At 42.2% G+C, this 18740-nt stretch overlaps 1 protein-coding gene and 1 long non-coding RNA gene across 4 annotated transcripts in view; one reads left to right on the top strand and one right to left on the bottom strand.

Moving 5' to 3' along the window:
* The window catches only part of SIAH1 (siah E3 ubiquitin protein ligase 1), a 31483-nt gene extending 18918 nt beyond the window's left edge, over positions 1-12565 (bottom strand). The window contains exon 1 of one of the 3 annotated variants that reach the window (XM_045442665.1): positions 12459-12561. The gene's annotated coding sequence lies outside the window, so the exon portion shown is untranslated. Of the gene's footprint in view, positions 1-12458 lie in introns of all 3 variants that reach the window. The other 2 variants (XM_045442664.1, XM_045442666.1) reach the window with 2 other exon arrangements.
* LOC123579110 lies at positions 2483-6787 on the top strand. Its single transcript, XR_006702625.1, has 3 exons — positions 2483-2594; positions 6315-6388; positions 6679-6787. It is a non-coding gene; the product is annotated as an uncharacterized LOC123579110 (long non-coding RNA).
* Positions 12566-18740: the final 6175 nt, after the last annotated feature.

Genomic DNA, 18740 nt, shown 5'->3' on the forward strand with positions numbered 1-18740 from the left:
CTGGGTGGCGCAGTCGGTTAAGCGTCCGACTTCAGCCAGGTCACGATCTCACGGTCCGTGAGTTCGAGCCCCGCGTCAGGCTCTGGGCTGAGGGCTCAGAGCCTGGAGCCTGTTTCCGATTCTGTGTCTCCCTCTCTCTCTGCCCCTCCCCCGTTCATGCTCTGTCTCTCTCTGTCCCAAAAATAAATAAACGTTGAAAAAAAAAAATTAAAAAAAAAATAATAAATAAATAAACTTAAAAAATAAAAATAAATAAAACCACCAGGAAATCTTAGTGTATCTTCTTTAAAAATATATCCGGAATCCAGCCACTCCTCACCACCTCTACCACTACCATATCATATATTCCAAGCGACCATATCACTCATCTGAATTACCACAATATCCTTCTAAACAGTCTCCCCACTCCCATCCTTGTCTCCCACACCCATCCCAGTATGTTCTAAGCATAGCAACCAGAAAAATCCTGTTAAAATTTATATCAGGTTATGTCACTCCTCTGCTCACTACCCTCCCCATTGGCAACCCTTATCCAAGTAACAGAAAAATCTTGAACAGCCTGTAAGGCCCTAAATAATATAGTGATCACTCTTCGACTCCATCTCCCACTTCTTTTGCCCTCACTCACTGCACTAGCCTCCTGGTTCCATAAAACTAAGCTGTTCCTTGGGGCCTCTGCTTTAACATACTTTCCTCCTAGATATACATAATAACGGATTCTTTCACCTCCTTCTTATTTTTGCTTGTTTGCTATCTTCTCAATGAGGCCTACCTTGTCCCCTCTATTGCAAACAGTGATCAGCACTCTGCCCACTGACCCTCCACTATGCACTCCTAATCCTCAACCATTCCACCAGCCTCTTCCTCTTCTCTCCTTTTCCCTCCTCCCTTTCTACTCTATTTTTTTCCACAGAATGTATTACCCTCTATCAGGCTATACAATTGAATTATTATGCTCGTTGTAGTAGCCCCCCTCCAACTCTGGAAGGTAGGAAGGTAGGCTCAGTGATGTATCTCAAAACACTTAAAACAGTGCCTAGCACACAGACTCAAAAAATTATTTGTTGACTGAACAAATAAATCAGAAAGCAAAAGAACTTTGGACTTTGAGTAGTAACATCCAAAACTGGATGCAATAGAACCATGTTTTTTAAAATCCTCAAAGAGAATGATTACTGTTCTAGAATTCTATGCCCAACCAAATTATCCTAAAAGTGTTGAGGGCAGAATAATGATGCAAAGTTTCAAAACTGAACTTCCCCTGGAAATGTTCTCAGGAGGCTCCTGGAGGACAAGCCCTTCATAGATAAGGAATGAACCAAGAAAAAGGACAACATGGCTACAGTTAAGTAAGACTTAACCCAGAAGAAAGGTACAGGGAACACAGACAAGGACAACTTTACGTTAGCGAAGAAGGCAACATGAGGCAGCAAGCAACCTGAACACTTAAGACAAGTAGTAAGGAATGTGGGGCGGTATTAGCAGAAAGCACAGAGAAAACAAAGAAAAAAGAAAAAGGACAAATATTAGCGACATATACAAATTCCAATTAAACGGTACAAGGAAAAAAGTCACAACAGCTTACTATATAGCTCAATTTGTGAATAACTTTCATAATAATAATGCAAATACAAAATTATGATGTCACTAAATTAAAGGAGTATGTAAATGGGAAGGTCTGTACATGTGACAGAGGCAGGAAGACAAGTTAAATCTACAACAGGAATTGAACAGATAACGCCTAAAATTGAAATCTGGATTTAACAATAGAAGCATGTTAAGGGTACCTGGGTGGCTCTGTCGGTTAAGCGGCCGCCTTTAGCTCAGGTCATGATCTCACGGTTGGGGAGTCTGAGCCCCACATTGGGCTCTGTGCTGACAGCTTGGGGCCTGGAGCCTGCTTCAGATTCTGTGTCTCCCTCTCTCTCTGCCCCTCCCCCGCTCGCACTGTCTCTCTCAAAAATAAATTTAAAAAAAACTTAACAATAGAAGCATGTTAGAGACAAAGATGGTAAATACAAAAATAATCAGCTCAGCAAAAATAGTTGCCTCTGGCAAAGGACACCTGGAGAGAAGTAAGACCAGGGAATTTTTCTTCAAAAAAAAAAAAAAAAAAAAAAAAAACACAAACCTAGAGGCGCCTGGGTGGCTCAGTGGTTAAGCCTCTGGCGTCGGCTTAGGTCATGATTCGCTCTCTGTGAGTTCAAGTCCCACTCAGGCTCTGTGCTGACAGCTCAGAGCCTGGAGCCTGCTTCAGATTCTGTGTCTCCCTCTCTCTCTGCCCCTCCCCTGCTCATGTCTCTCTCAAAAATAAACATTAAAAAAATAAATCAAAAATAAAACACAAAGCTAATGGAATATTTTATTTTGAATTATAGGTGCATGTAAAAGTCTAGAAAAAAGGAAAAAGAAGTTCAAAGACTTGATATAAGAAATGTCACAAATTGCATGTGTTACTTAAGAAAGGACAGAAATTTATTTTCAAAGATTTGACTCCAAGTATTGGCAAAGATGTCGGGAAAGAGACTTAACTACACTGTTGGAAATGTCCACCGTGGAAGCTTCTAATAAGATCTGACAGCTTGTTTCAAAATGTAAGTGTATACTCTTCACCCAGAAATTTCTTCCAAGTCCCTCTTCTAATTTACATGTTGGCAAAGGTGTATGTATCTGGATGCCTATAGCAATCCTGTTTGTAACAGCAAATAAACTGAAAATTCAAGCCCTATCTTAAGAGAGTGACTAAAATATAGTCCACACAACAGAACACTATGCTGCCTTGTTTTTAAGAAGATGGACTCATCTAGTAATATAAGAATCAACCTGTTTAAATGAGTGGGTTAAAAAAAAAAAAAGTCACATAGCATAATCCTATTTATGTTACAAGAAGTAAATATATACACCTACAAGGCTGTTGTCTCTATGCATGTATTTCCATGTAACGAGACAGAAAAGAAACTGGAGGGGCATCCAAACTGCAAAATGTGGTTTAAAGACTTAAAGTGAGGGAGGAGAGAAGACAGGCAAGTCAAGTTTAGAACCAGAAACCAGAGATCAGACATGGGACCACTGAACTATAGGTACACAAAATATCAAAAACTGCAGGGTACAGACTATAAGCACAAACATCATCATTTGGAATTACACAGTTCAAACATGTAGTTACTGACAAGTGGTAATCATTCAAGAAAATATCTACAAGGCTTTACATCAGATCAAAGAAATTAACTTTAAAATATCTCCTGCTGACTTAAAAAAAGTGTAGCACACACACAGAGACTAGAAACTATGCCAAAATGTCTAATACGGGATTATGAATGATCATAGGGAAGATTAGGGTTGCATTTCTGTATATATTCCTCAAATTAAAGCACATATATTATTTTGGTAATAAAAAGGGAAATTTTAGTGCATATTTTGTGTCCCCACACTTACCTAAGAAATTGCTGGTGACTTCATATATAAATTGAAACAATGAGAGGGGCACCTGGGTGGCTCAGTCAGTTAAGCACCCAACTCTTGATTTCAGCTCAGGTCACGATCTCACAGTTTCATGAGTTTGAGCCCTGGTTGGGCTCTGCGCTGGCAGCGAGGAGCCTGCTTGAGATTCTCTCTCTGCCTCTCTCTCTACCCCTCGCCCACTCGCTCTCCCTCTGTCTCTCTCAAAACAAACTTAAAAAAAAAGTTTAAAAAAAAATTGAAACACTGAGAAACCAAGAGCTAATTCTGTCTACCTGCCTTGATGGCTTTTTTTCTTTGATTTCTTTCTTTCTTAAAATGACTCAAATATATGGGTACTAACAGGGAAAAAATTTTTGAAACAGCCCATTCACATAAAAATCCACATATTTCAGGGGTGCCAGGTAAAGCATCCGACTTTGGATTTCGGCTCAGGTCATGATCTCACAGTTTGTGAGATCAAGCCACAGAGCTGGGCTCTGTGCTGACAGCTCAGACTCTCTCTCTCCCTCTCTTTCTTCTGTCCCTCCACTGCATGAGCACACACGTGCACACACTCTCTCTCAAAGTAAGTATTTTTTTAAAAATCCACATATTTCATATACATATATACATATTTTAGTTTATAGTTATAAAAATTTACCATTTTAAAATTATAAGACAAAATAAACATGTTTGATCATCTCTCCTAAAAAAAACCAAAAGAATACAGTCTGCAGAAATTAATTCACAACTATATAAACATCTGAAGCTGTCCCTGACAAAGGGTCCTTGACACACACACACACACACACACACACACACACACACACACACACAAAAGCCTGAGCTTTAACCAAACTCAAAAGAGCAAAAGGTAAAATGCAAAGAAGAAAAAAGCAAGTTTTGAACAATGAGATTATTCAATTTATTTAAACCAACTACTAAAGCAATCTTTCCAAGGCAGAGTGTTTGCAAAGAAGCCAATGTACATTAAATTTCACTGTATCAACTATCACTAGCTACGCTTGTCAACATGACAATAATAAATAACTATAACAAGGACAGTATAATGCTTCCTATAATATTCAAGACTGGCATTAAATTCCTCTAACTTCACTGCCAATATCTACTTCAAAAATACAGATTAGTTGTCCAAAGGTTTTCCCTCCAACCTTCTCTTTCTAGTTCCTCCCATGTGCTCCCCACAACCTCTGTAATTAAAAACAAAACCCACAAATAAGTTCAATGCCACTGGGCAAGCTCAGACCTAATGAAAGGTCTTCGTCGATATCATTCTGTTCATTGTGGCTCAAGCTTAAGGAATAAATTGAACCAAAACAGACTATTTTATCTGTATTATTCAGCCTAGAGTCCCTGAAGATTTTAAAAAGTACTTTTTGTGGGGGGCACCTGGGTTATGCATCTGACTTCAGCTCACGTCATGATGTCACGCTTTGTGAGTTCAAGCCCCGCATCAGGCTCTGTGCTGACAGCTCAAAGCCTGGAGCCTGCTTTGGATTCTGTGTCTCCCTCTCTCTCTGCCCCTCCTCTGCTCATACTCTATCAAAAACAAATAAACATTAAGAAAAAAAAAAGGTACTTAAAAAAAAGTAAAAGTAATGGGGACACATGAGAGCTGGTCCCAACAGGGTGCTCTCTTTGTGAAAATGCATCAAGCTATAGGTATAGTTTGAGCACTTTGCTTTATCTATTTATGCTATACTTCAACAAAAAAGTTTACATTTAGAAACCAAAATACTGGGGCGCCTGGGTAGCTCAGTTGATTAAGCACTGACTTCAGCTCAGGTCATGATCTCACAGTTCATGAACGCAAGCCTCATGTCAGGCTCTGTGCTGACAGCTCGGAGCCTGGAACCTGATTTGGATTCTGTGTCACCCTCTCTCTCTGTTCCTCCTCCACTCATGCTGTCTCTCTCTCTCAAAAAAATAAACATTTAAAAAAATTAAAAAAGAAACAAAAATACTATTGCTCTAGATAGTCTCCTAGAATCTACTGAAACAGCATCAGGCATTCTCACCAGCTAATAGATCACAGCATCTCTCCTCTCTTTCCCTCTGCTCGGTTTCTCAATATGTCTTTCTCTATTACACCTTTAACCTACCACCATCCGGTATTCACTAACTACAAATACTGTCAACTGATGGCTTCACCCATGTTTCCTTCAGAAAATACCAGAGAAGCCATCAAATACTGATTTACCACCTCCTTCCCTCACATTAGAATAAAGTGACCCTGCACTTGGGTCTGTCCTCTCACCTACTCAAGACTTCACACCCCTTCTATTATCCCTTCCTCTTACATCAATTCCTCCCTCTTTTGCTACCAGACCATCCCCCTAACACCTAAACATGCTCTAATATTTCCCATCTGGCTTCTGTAAGACCACATCCCCCTGATATCCCTTCCACCGTACCAAATCATTCTAGATGTCTCATAGAGAACCTCAAATCCAACGTATCACAACTTTGAATTTTATTGCTATCCTTCTGTCCCATCCCCTCCTTTAGTCTTTCCCATATTGGTAAACAGCACCATGTTCCACACAGCAGCTCAAGCCAGAAACCACCTAATTCCTTCCTTCCCTCACCTCTCACATCTAATCCATCAACAAATCCTGTTAATTCTGTCTCCCAAATATATCTCAAATCCATCCACTTCTCTTCATCTTCACTGCCATCACCTTAATCCAGGTCATAAAGAAAGAGCCTGTCTGACCAATCAATTCTCCAAACAACAGCTAAAGCTATCTTAAAAGTTAGAAGTGAATTATACTACTCCTTTACTTAAATCCTTCTGATGGCTTCTCAGTACCCCTAAAATAAAACTCACATTCCTTGCTTGGACTCTGCAGGATCTGATCCCTGGCCATCTCTCCCCATCATCCGTTTGCTCCAGGAACACTCTTTTCCCTCAACTTCTAGAACAGTAAGTACATGCTCATTCCAGCATCTGGGCCTTTACCTCTGCTTCTCCTTCATTCTGAGAGGTTCTCCCTTCCCTCATTCAAAGAGCTAGCTTGTATCATAGCTTAAATATCACCACTTTTGACAGCAGGTGTCCCTCCTACCGCCATTATTTTTTACTTCAGCACTTTTAACTCCTTTATAGTACAGATGGACCCCAACTTACAATGGTTTCCCTTATGATTTTTCACTTTATGATGGTGCAAAAGCGATATGCTATACTTTGAATTTTGAATTGTGATCTTTTCCCAGGCTATCAATGTGCAGTATGATACCCTCTCATGATGCTAAGCAGCAGCAGCAAGCCATAGCACCCAGTCAGCAGGCAATTGGGAGGATAAACAATCAATACACCTATAACTACTGTTTTTCACTTTCAGTACAGTATTCAATAAACTACATGAGATATTCAACACCTTATTATAAAATAAGCTTTGTGTTAGATGATTTTGCCCAACAGTAGGCTAATGTAAGTGTTCTCAGCATGTTCAAGGTAGGCTAGGCTAAACTATGATGTTCAGTAGATTAGCTGTATTAAATGTGTTTTCAACTTAACAACAATTTCAATTTGCAAACAGTTTATCAGGACATAACCCCATAGTAAGTGGAGGAAGATCTTTACATATCACAATCTGTAATTCTGTTTATTCCCTCACTAGAATGTAAATGGTAATATTTAGAGAAATTAAGTAACTTACTCAAAAACTTTTTTTTTTTTTTTAATTATTTAAGCACTTTCTATGGATAGGCAATGTGCTTTTAAGGTACAAAAGTAGGCAGTGTCCCTGCTCTCATGGAGGTTAGAGTCACAAACACAACTAGTAAGTGATAGAGTCAAGAGACATATCCAGGTCTGATTCTTCAGAGCCCTATCTCCTTAACCCTTCAACTATACTGCCACTCTAGCACTAGGATATCTGGGATGGGGGAAGCAGCAATGTGCTTAATTGGCTGTTCACATGCTAATGAAAACTAAGGCTTGGAGAGTTTAAATCATCTGTCCAAAGCTGCACAGGTAGACATTTGAGAGATTAAGTACAATCATCAGCTAAGGCACAGAGCTTTAAAGTACAGAAAGCGTTCAAGAAACAAAAAGAATCGAGCATGACCAGGTAGGGCAAGAGGAAATGTTGGAGGATATGGCTCTAGCACATTTTAAGAACAGAACAGTGTGAGGTATTAGTTTATCAGTCATGCGATAAATATTTACTGAGCACCAACTACATGCCAGAAACCATGCTAAACTCTAGACAAACAAGGGTGATGAAGACCAAGTCCTCACAGAGATTACAGTCTATTGGGGAGCAAAGTAGTACAGAACACTTACAGTTCAGAGGGATACTTGTTAGAGTGGAGCAAAGCAGAGAGTGCTACGGGAACACAAAGAAAGGACACCCAACTCAGGGTGGGAAGTCCAGGAACAGTGTCTCAGCTAAGTGATGTCTAGGCTGAGATTACACACTTTAGCAGGGAGAGAGAGACTATGGTGCACGTAGGCACTTATAAGTATATAATTGCAAATGGCAGGGAAGTACCCAGAGCAAACTCAGGAAAGGCTGTGTACTGACTATCATCCACCAAGGAATTTTGGACTTTATACTGAAGTTCTTGTAAGTCACCTACATTAGAAAGCTCTCTTAAACTACAATAGGAAGAACTGAAGGGAAGAGGCAAAGACCAAATGCAGACAGACCACGTGGAAGGTAGAAGACTTGAATGCAAATGTGAAAATGAGTGAGAGAAGCAATGCCATATTTGAGATAACCAGATGGCAGAAAAGTCAGGACCTTAAGACTAACCGAATATAGGGGGTAAGAGCCTTGGACAGTTGGAAATAATAAAGGTTTTACTTTTTGACATGTAAATTTTAAGTATACCGTGGTACATAAAAGTGGAAAATGACCTGAAGGGAAAGACACTGTCAAGAGAATAGGAAGAAAAACCGCAGATTAGGAGAAAATATTTGTAAAAGATTTATCTGATAAAGGACTGTTACCCAAAATACACAAAGAACTCTTGAAACTCAACAATAAAACTAACAACCCCAACTAAAAATGGGCCAAATACCTTAAGAGACACCTAACCAAAGATATACAGATGGCAAATGGGCATATGAAAAGGTGCTCCACATCACCGGTCATCAGGGAAATGCAAATCAGAACAAGATGATACCACTACACATCTAGGAGAACAGCCAAAATGCAGAACACCAACACCGCCAAATGCTGGTGGGCATGTGGAGCAACAGGAACTCTCATTCACTGCTGGTGGAAATGCAACTATAAAAGGCACTTTGGAGGTTTCTTACAAAACTAAACATACTCTTACCATAAGATTCAGCAATCCTGTGGCTTACTATTTACCCAAAGGAGTTGACAGGGTGTTTATAGCAGCTTTATTCATAAATCAACCAAGATGTTGTCCTCTGGTAGGTGAATGGATAAAGTGGTACAACCAGACAATGAATATTATTTAGTGCTAAAAAGAACTGAACTATCAAGCCATGAAAAGACATGGAAGAACCTTCAATGCATCCTACCAAGTGAAAGAAGCCAATCGGAAAAGGCTACATGCTGTATGATTCCAATTATACAACATTCTGGAAAAGGCAAAACTATGGAGACAGTAAAAAGATCAGCTTGGGGGAGGGATGAATGAGTGGGTGGAGCAGAGAGGATTTTTAGGGCAAAGAAACTGTTCTTCTGTACACTACAGTGGTGAATACACAGCACTCAGTATACATCTGTCAAAACTCCTAATACAGAACACCAAGACTGAACCATGGACTTTGGGTGATAATGATGTGCCAATGTAGGTAGATCATATTGTAACAAATATACCATTCTGGTGGTGGATGTTGATAATGGGGAAGGATATCACTGGGGCTAGGTGAATATGGGAAATCTCTGTACCTTCTATTCAATTTTGCTCTGAATGCAAAACTGCTCTAAAAAAAAATTCATTAAAAAAAATTACCTGCAGGCAAGAGGATAATACATGGGTTATCAGCATTATAGATAGGAGTAGGTCAGGAAACAAATAAGTATTGAGTGTTAGGCACTGAGGAGATAGGAATACAAAACACAATTTTGCCCTTATGCATCAGGTGCTCTAAGAACTATAGCCACAGCCATGGAAAACCAAATAATTTAAAGGGCATTAGAAAAAACACTATTTAAAAGAAATGATTAAGGATCATACTATTATAAAGTGAAAAAAATAACTCCAGTTGGTTTTGCGGGGAAAAAGGGAGGCAGGGTGGGATGGGAAGTCTGAGGCTTTCATATATTGATTTTATTTGTAAGGTGGTGTATATCAAAAATATTCAGAATTTACACATTTACAACATGTGTACAGAAATTCCATAATCATAACCAAAAGTCTGTAACATCTCTTTAAGCAAAAAAAGAAAAACCTCCAATCTTTTGGAAACTGAATATATCAAAGCTTCAAAACACAATTTAAGGGGTCACTTTGCAGGGTTATGTAAGACTTGTTTTCAGAACACCGTATATACTGAAAATAAAATCCTAGTCTTCACATTATGTTACTGCTGTCTTGGCTAAATATTTCCTTTGTAATATCAATTAACTTTAGCCTAATTATAATATAATTACAGAAATTAAAGAATATTGCTCTACATCAGGTTTGTAAGAGCTTCCCAAAGCTCAGAATGAACAAAGTGAATTAAGTTTGTTTCTGAATTTGTAGTTTGTGTACTACTTATCCTGAAAAGTTCAACATCTATTAATTATACCATACTTCAGTTTGAAATATTAACAAATGTTACTAAATTATGCTGAAAAGATCCCAACAGGGGGCACCTGAACCAATTCTAAATATACCTAAGAAAAGATTTTGGCAAAACTAACTTTAGGGTTGCCACTTAACCATTCCAAATCACAAGTTTCTGTAATTTCCAGAATGAAAAATTACACAATTTGTATAATCCACTTTAAGTCTCAAAATGTACTTATCATAAAGTTCTCCTAACAGCTACCAATATCCTCTCCTCCACAATTTGAACCAATATTTCCCTGATAAAATTACCAGACCATTACATTTTTAAAAAAATTTTTTTAAATCTTTATTTATTTTTGAGAGAGAGAGTGAGCAGGGGAGGGGCAGAGCGAGAGGGAGACACTGAATCTGAAGCAAGCTGAGCTGTCGGCACAGAGCCCAACACGGGGCTGGAACTCATGAACCTTGAGATCATGACCTGAGCCGAAGTCAGACACTTAACTGACTGAGCCACCCAGGCGCCCCCAGACCATTACATTTATAACCATACTACTCTTTGCTCTTCCCTTATGTCTAAAAGGGGTGGTAACACCATAGACACCTAACATTCAAAAGGATTCGTTATTCCACTCTTCCAAGTTAGTTAACACAAGCCCTTGGAAGTGAACTGATCCATAAATGTGAAAGTGCTAAAAGGAAACCTCACTTAAGCACTTTGTTGTTTTTTTTTTTTATAATTCCAGACCACAAAAGACCTATCCAAATTCCTTACTATATAAATTTCCAAATGCCACTATCTCAGAGTGCCTGTCAATTTACTATCTAAACCTCTGTTCATTTTGTGCAACTAAAAAAATGCAGTAAAATAAAAACCAAAGCACTAACAATGTACAATGTGAGCTCACATATTTTGGTCTGTGTACTTCCAACATATCCATCATGCCAAAATGAACTCATTAATTATTAAAGAACAAGAGCCCAAGCAGCAAACATTTATTAACCACCAACCCCACTGCTCTAAGCCCTTCACCTATTATCATCTTATCAACTCTCCCAACAATCCTACTGGACGTATGTACTGTCATTACACCCATTTTGCAGATAAGGAAAATCAAGCACAGAGAGGTTAAGCATCTTGCCCAAGGTCACAAACGGGTGGGACAGGATGGAACCAAAGCTGGCAGTACGACTTCCGAGTCTGTCCTCCCAACATTCAACTGCTTTAAAGAGTTAACAATTTACCCTTGACAGCCGCTTATCTGGAAATGGTAAATGTTCAACTGCTAGAACAGGCAGTCTGATCGCTGCCCTATATCCAGACTCACGACTTCTGTGACTGACAAATCAGCTACACAATCTGATTTTCTGAACACACAAACTGGGACTTCTCTGGATGTCAGAGCAAACAAATTCTGAATCTTTCCAGGAATGGAGAAAAGAAAAACCTACGCAACACTGTGGCCCAGGTTTCCCACATTCCTAAGTTATAATCTCAGAGACTCAAGAAAGGCCCCCAAACTACCCGAAAAATGAAGCCTAGGAAAACCAAGGTTTACAATAAAAACTAGGGCTTCCCTGGCAAGCCGTTCACGCGATCTCCTCTCTAAAGACATAAACAAGGGAGGAGGCTGCATTCTTCCCACCGCACAATGAAGGCTCAGGCCGGGAGCAGGAGCAAGAACGCAGCGCCATTGGGGACGGCCGCTCCCGGGGTCGCGGGCAAGCAGAGGAGGCCAAGGACGGCCAAGTCGCCCCGGCCGGCCCCCGGGCCCAGAGCGGCACCGGGAGGGGCCGGAGCGAAGGGCCGGCCACTGCCCGCACTCAGCTGACCTCCGCCATGTTGGCCGCACACCCCGGGACCCTTGACAACAAAGGCCGGCACCGGGGCGCGGGGAGCGCCCGGCGCCTCCCCCCGCCAGGCCCGCCTCCCGGGAGCAGGGGGGCCGGGCCGGGCGGCCAGGAGGCCCTTCCCCGCCCTCGCCCGACCGCGCGGGGCCGACCCCCACCGCGGGCCTGCCGGGCCCGGGGCGCCGGGGGCGGGGGCGAGCCGGCTCGCGACGGCGGGCTGGGCCGAGCAGGGGAGGGGAGGGGCGGGGGGCGGCGCTCGGCCGAGCGGCCGGGCTCTGGCCGAGACAAAGGCGCCCGGCGCCAGGGGCTACCCGCGCCCCCGCCCAAGTGGCGCGACCCGGCCCCGCCGCCCTTCCCGCCCGCCGCCATTACCGGGCCTGGGCGTCCTCCTCCCGGAGAGCCCCTCGCGGCCGGCTCCTCTCTCCAGGCCGGGCCCCACTTACCTGTGGGCGGAGAGCGCGCCTCGGACCCCGGTCCTGGCTCAAACGCGCTCCGTCGCTGCCGCGAACTCCCGCCACCGCGGGCAGTGCCACCGCCTCTTCCCCGTGCCGGCACCGACGGGACACCCTGGGCCGCCGCCGCCGCTCGAGAGCGCGCCCCGCAACGGCTGTCCCGGCTCCCCCCTGGCCGCCGCCGCCGCCGCCGTCGTTTCGCGCGTCCTCGAGCCCGCCGCGCGCCCCCGCTAAATACCACACACTGCGGCGGCCGCCATGAGGAGGCGCGGCCCCGCGCGCCGGCAGCCCGGAGGGGGCGGGGCTTCCCGCGGACGCGCAGGCGCAGAGGCACTCGTCCGGCCGGCGGCGAGCTGCGTGGGCATCGTGGTGCGGGTCTCCGAGGGTGGCGGTTGGCGCTCTGGCTGCTCGGTTACCGTTGCTGCTACTAACAGCTCGCGCCCGACAAACGCGGGCACGTCACGCTCTCGCCCGCAACCGTCTCCGCCCGGAGGAAGCTAGCGCTTGCCTGCCGCGTGGTCGAGCGTCCCCCGCGGGGCTTTGTTTCGCGCGCGGCCCAAGGGGTAGTCCCGCACCCTCGCCCCTATTTACCGCCCCTTCTGTCGGGTTTGCTGGTTTCACGCAGTGCCTCCACCGACCCTTCTCAACTCCACTCTTTGCCAAAGGAAAAGAAGCCGGCTGCGGCGCCCACCGACCGGGACCCCACCCCTAAACAAGAAGTCCAAGCCCCTCCCTTTGGTTTGAGCAGCTCTTCAGCAAAACCCGGATGAGTTTCAAAGGCTTATTTTAGCTGAAAAGTGGGTAGTGTGGAAAGCACGCCTTTCCCCATGTGTCTCCTCATCTGGAAGTCCCACTCATGGGACTGCATTTCTTTTTAAATAAAAAATGAAAAGTCATTAACAGTTCTTTGATGGGTACAATGCATATATCTGAGCAAACGCCAGTGTCTGAGACATTTACAAACTGGGTTTCCATGTAAGATGCTCCATAAAAATACTATTCTATACGAAAACTAAGAAGGTACTTTTTACATGGGGTATTAGAAAATATCCAGGGAGTAGTCTCCCCATTATCTCCAAACTCCTCACCAATAGGAAAGCTTTGGGAATGGTAAGTTTTTATGCAATCACTTTGCTGAGAACAAACTGAAAGTTTCAGATCGAAAGCCAAAGACACAGTTATTTTAGGTACTGGTGCAAGCTGCTAATTTCTGGCTTCCCTCAACAAATTTGTAGACTGTTGTGTGTTGATACCTCTACTTCTGTTTTCAACCTAATACTTATTGTGGCTGCTCTCTTTCTATGGAACCATTATCACATCCAGTGTTTCTTGAGGTTGGGAAAGTAAAAGACCACATGTTCTTAGCTGCAAGCTATAATACTAATATACTTCTGTTATGCTTGTCCCCAAAGCCCAAAAGTCAGATGAAGAACTTTGGTTGAGTTATGTGCAGTTATTGATATGTTATATCATTCATTTATTCAACAATAAGTACTTACATAGTGATTCTAATATGTTCTGTCATACACTGTGCTTGGACATGCATGGAGCTTACCTAGTCAGGAAGACATTAACTCATTTATTCTTCAATCATTCATTCCATCAATGACAGATGCAGTGGAATAGTTCTGAGAATAGAGACACTAGCCCTGCATTCATGGAGTGCATACAATCTAATGAGGTACACAAATATTAATCTCACAAATATATCACTAGGACTGTGGGAAATGTTACAAAAGAAATAAAAAGGTATCTGATGCCAAGAAGATACATAACAGGCCAGATAGATAATATAGGATAGGTGATTGAGTTAGAACAGAAGTTTTAGAAGGAATTAACCACATTGTGGGGTAACTGGAAGACTTGAAAAGGAGAAAAGCATTTCAGCAGAAAGCCTTGCATGCTAAGAAGCTTGCCCAGTTGCAGGAACTGAAAAACAATCTCCACTGTGGGGTTTTTTTTTCCCTTGGAGGGATGGAGAAGGGACTGAGAGGGCACAAGTCATGGGTATGTGGTATAGACAATGCTGAAGTCAGTGAGATCAGGACAGATCTTGGCTTTGTGGGTCAAGGTATCCAAATTATGTAATAGACAATACTTCTCAGACTGGTGAGGCCAAGAAAGGATTTACTGAGGGATAAAGTTGGAACTAGGCTTTGGCTAAAGGGTAAGAGTTGTCCAGAGGAAGATGGAAAAGGCCTTCCAAGCTAGGGTAACATATGGGAAGCCATAATCACAAAAAAGAATGGTATGTCCAGAACTGAACATGATAGGGATGTAGGGCTCAACTAAGGAGATTGGCCAAAATGAGTGAAGGCTGACCAGGGAGAACACATCTGTCTAAGAAAGAAATGAAGGCCTGAACCAAAAGATGGCAAAGAACATGTTCAGGAGGGTGTTCAAGAGACAGTTGGATCTGGAGTGAAATCAGTTGGATTTAGGGGAGGATAGGATGTGAGGAAGAGCCAAGAGCCAAGGTGTCATTTCTTACTGGGATTAGGTTCTAAATTCCACCCATAAAGAAAAATATATGTAATCAAAATAACCCTTAAAAATCCTTTCAATTGCCCATAAATTAGCCTACATTGTCTGTTAATACAATCCCATACCAGATATGTACGTATAGATGCCCAACATTACTTACACAAAATATAATTTTACATTATTTGAACTGCAGTTTCCTCTCACATTTTTTTGGAGGTGGGGAGTTGTTATAAGGTCAACAGAGTTCAGTTTCACTGCAGCTTGGAGGTAAGTTTTTCATTTTCACAGGTGATGTGTTGGGAATAGTCACGTGGCTTCATACTGGTTTGTAAAGGATGCAAGCAGTCACTTTCTGGCCCTAAGGGGGAGGAGCAACACTGGGGAATTGCTCCTCAGGACCTCTTGGCCTGTGCTAACAGTGCAATGGGCATTAACCAAAGAAAACTTGCCAATATGAAACTTGCCAAAGTTCCACACACCCGGCTTTGCCAAAATCAAATTTTGGCCCCCTTATGTCCCTGACCAGTCTCCTATCCAACAGCATTTTGTCCATCTGAAAATAGCAGTCTCACCTGGCCCACTGCTGACAGGAGGGAAGTCACCTTATTAGCTGGTGGACTCTTTTAAGCCACAGGGGTTCCCAGGACAAAGCGTTCCCTGGAGACACCACACAGCAATCTCAAAGTGTTGGAAATTTTACCTCAGCTACTCAGAAGCAACTCTGCCCCTGGAATTCTAGCACTTGCTTTCCTTGGCTTTGATCGTGTCTGCTCTCAGCTAGAAGAGCCAAAATTACTTCTTCCTTCTCCAGCTTCCTGGTTATGCAAAACTAATCTCATTTGATTAATTTCATCTGTACTAATCTTAACCAGATCTAGGAGGGGCTCCGTCTGATTTAGTTCATTCCTATTGGAGGTATGAATAGCTGATAGGTGAGACACAAACATCACTACTATCAATGTTAAACATTTGAAGGAAAATAGCCCAATTGTGAAGTAATTAGGCATCCTTTTCTGAATAAAAAGACAACTGTAGGGGTGCCTGGATGCCTCAGTTGGTCAAGCTTCCGACTCTTGATCTCAGCTCAGGTCTTGATCTTGGGTCATGAATTCAAATCCCGTGTTGGGCCCCCGCAATGGACGTGAAGTCTACTTACAGTATCAAAATTTTTAAAAAATAAATAAAAAATAAAAAAAGACAACTCTCCTTCCAGGACATCTAATCTGTAGAAAATCATTTTGTAAACTGTAAAGCCAACCCCACTAGTGCTCTACTTGATAGTATTTCAGGATGAGTGTTAAATATTTTCAGGCCATGCAGGGAAAATATTTCAAGGTAGGGAGGCATCCTGTTCCCCTCAAATCACATCAAATGGTAATTCCATCTACTCCAATGAAACATACAGTGCTAGGCCTAGAGCTGACCCCTAGTAACTGCTCTGGTGATACTAAGCAACTTGACTTTCCTCTTTCCTACTTATGAATAAAGAAGACACTGATGACACATCTACACTTTGGGATCTTAAATGAACTCATAATAACCTGATATTTAATATGGGTCAGATACCAACTCACTGGCATCTTCTCAAAGACAATAGTTCTTTTCATGATGCCTGGTGAGATTCTACCCAAGAGGTGAAGTAGGAGCAAGTAGAATAAGTAGAAAGTGTTTTACTACATGGGTCCATGATTTTTAACAACTGAGTCGTGTTCACCATTAGCTGTCATTATTTCTTTCACATGGGAATTCTCTAACAATACACACATACACACACATTCTTCCTCACCCCACATTCCCTTACATGACTATTTTTAAACGGTTCTATTAATTAAAAGCACTTGGACACATCTGTCTAGCCAGATCTTTGGGCATACCAGTGTACTTAATTTAAGAAACATGAGTTCAAATTATATATAGTCAAATTACAAATACTTTGTGTTATATTATATGTTATACTCAGATACACTCCATATCATCCCTCCAATACAATACAATGCTATAGTAACTTTCCAAATGCTCCCAAAATCTCAAAGCCTTAGTCTCTCTTAGCATAGCTCTCCCTCCCCCCAGTCACCACTGCCCTTTTCCCAAAGCACAAATCCTGCTTTTGTTTAGTCCTTGCGTGGTGCTGCTCTAATTAGTGGATTTCTGAATAGGTCTCTGCAATCCCTGAATTTTTAGAAGGCCCATATTTCAAATTTCTCTTCCATCAAGCCTCTACTAGTTCACTGACTAATTTGGTGAATGCATTAATATCAAGGCACACAGGCTGTCCTGTAGTCAAAGCAAATTGTCCTTTGCATGGATTATACACAATCTCAGATAATGTCAAAGTTGTCAATACAGTTGTTTTACTATGGACCAGTTCACACGACCAAACCCATCACTCTGTAATCACTGATGGCCTGTTTGCTTCCAGGCAGTCATAGAGAACTCCTGCCCAGGAAATGACTGCTAACTCCTCTTATGTTAGACCATCAATACCCATTTATCATTCAGCTTAGCTCCTTCAGGATAGCTCTGAAGACATGTTAGCATTTCCTTCCAAGCTTAACTCTGCTGCTAGCCAAACGGAGAGGCTTTCTGGCCTGAAACTGGGAGGCACTCCTCCCTCCCAAATAGATTCCTATCAGCTTTGCAAAGGAAAGCAGGTCCCCAACATGTCAGACGTGCCTGAAGCAGAGCAGAAACAATGTTTTCTTTATCAGACACACCTGTTGCAAGTCATTCTCTGTCTGGGGTTAGTGACTGTATTAAACAGCGTCCAAAACGAATTCTGCCAAACATGGTAGAGAAGAAATTGGAGATACACCATGAATGTCTAAAAAGGTGACCGGGACTAACTGTAGAAACTTCCAGAAAGCCCAAATGATCAGAAAATGCATTAGCCCACAACTTCTTTCTCCTTGCATCTAATCTATTTCTTCAGGAAAAAGATTACAAGCTAGTCAATACATTTTGTAAGAAGCTAGAAAATCTTGCGGGCCTATATGCACCTGGTGGTCTGTGGGAGAACATGATATTATTTTCCAAAGGTCAGTCTTTAAATCATTGAAATGCAGCTAGTATACGTCCTGAGGCTTTTGCTATAAATCCTGCCCACCCTCACTGCTCCCCTCACCCCCAGTACACACATAGTCATTTCCAACGATCCAAATCTTTTCTTTATAATCAGGATTTAGCCCTTTTAAAAAATTATATGTTGATTTCCTGTTATGTGCTAAGGAGTAAAGGCAGGGACAGGACACATTCACCACGGTGTCCCCATTAAGAACGCAGTGCCTAGCACAGGGCCCTCAAAGTTTTCGTTAAGCAAATGAAGACTATTAGACAAGAACCATGTGATTAAAAACTGGTTGTAGATGGAATCTATTTACTGTTTTTCTTGTCCATGCTTTCAGTCATTATTAGCAGATATCTTTTCCTTCTTTCTTAGAAGAACTAGCATTTGTTGAACTCCTAACATGCTTAAATTTACACACTACTTAATTTAAAATTAGGAATATGTAGGAAGGGTGCATTTCAGGATGAGGAAACTGAAACTCAAGAAAGGGTGATTTTTCCAAGGACACATACTAGTAAGTGGTGGAGTGAACGTTAACATTCAAGTCCACTGGACTCCAAAGGCTTTGCTCTTTGCTCCGTGCCTGTGTGTTCCAACTAAGTTGTGCTGATCTGTAAGGGTTTACACATGAATTATTTTCAAGTTCAGGATTTGCATTTTAATAATTTTAGAATTAATAAAAGTTTATGGTATATTATCTGGACAACTGCATACAACTATCTATA

This window comes from Leopardus geoffroyi, chromosome E2 (genome assembly GCF_018350155.1).
Source record: "Leopardus geoffroyi isolate Oge1 chromosome E2, O.geoffroyi_Oge1_pat1.0, whole genome shotgun sequence".
Lineage (NCBI taxonomy): Eukaryota > Metazoa > Chordata > Mammalia > Carnivora > Felidae > Leopardus > Leopardus geoffroyi.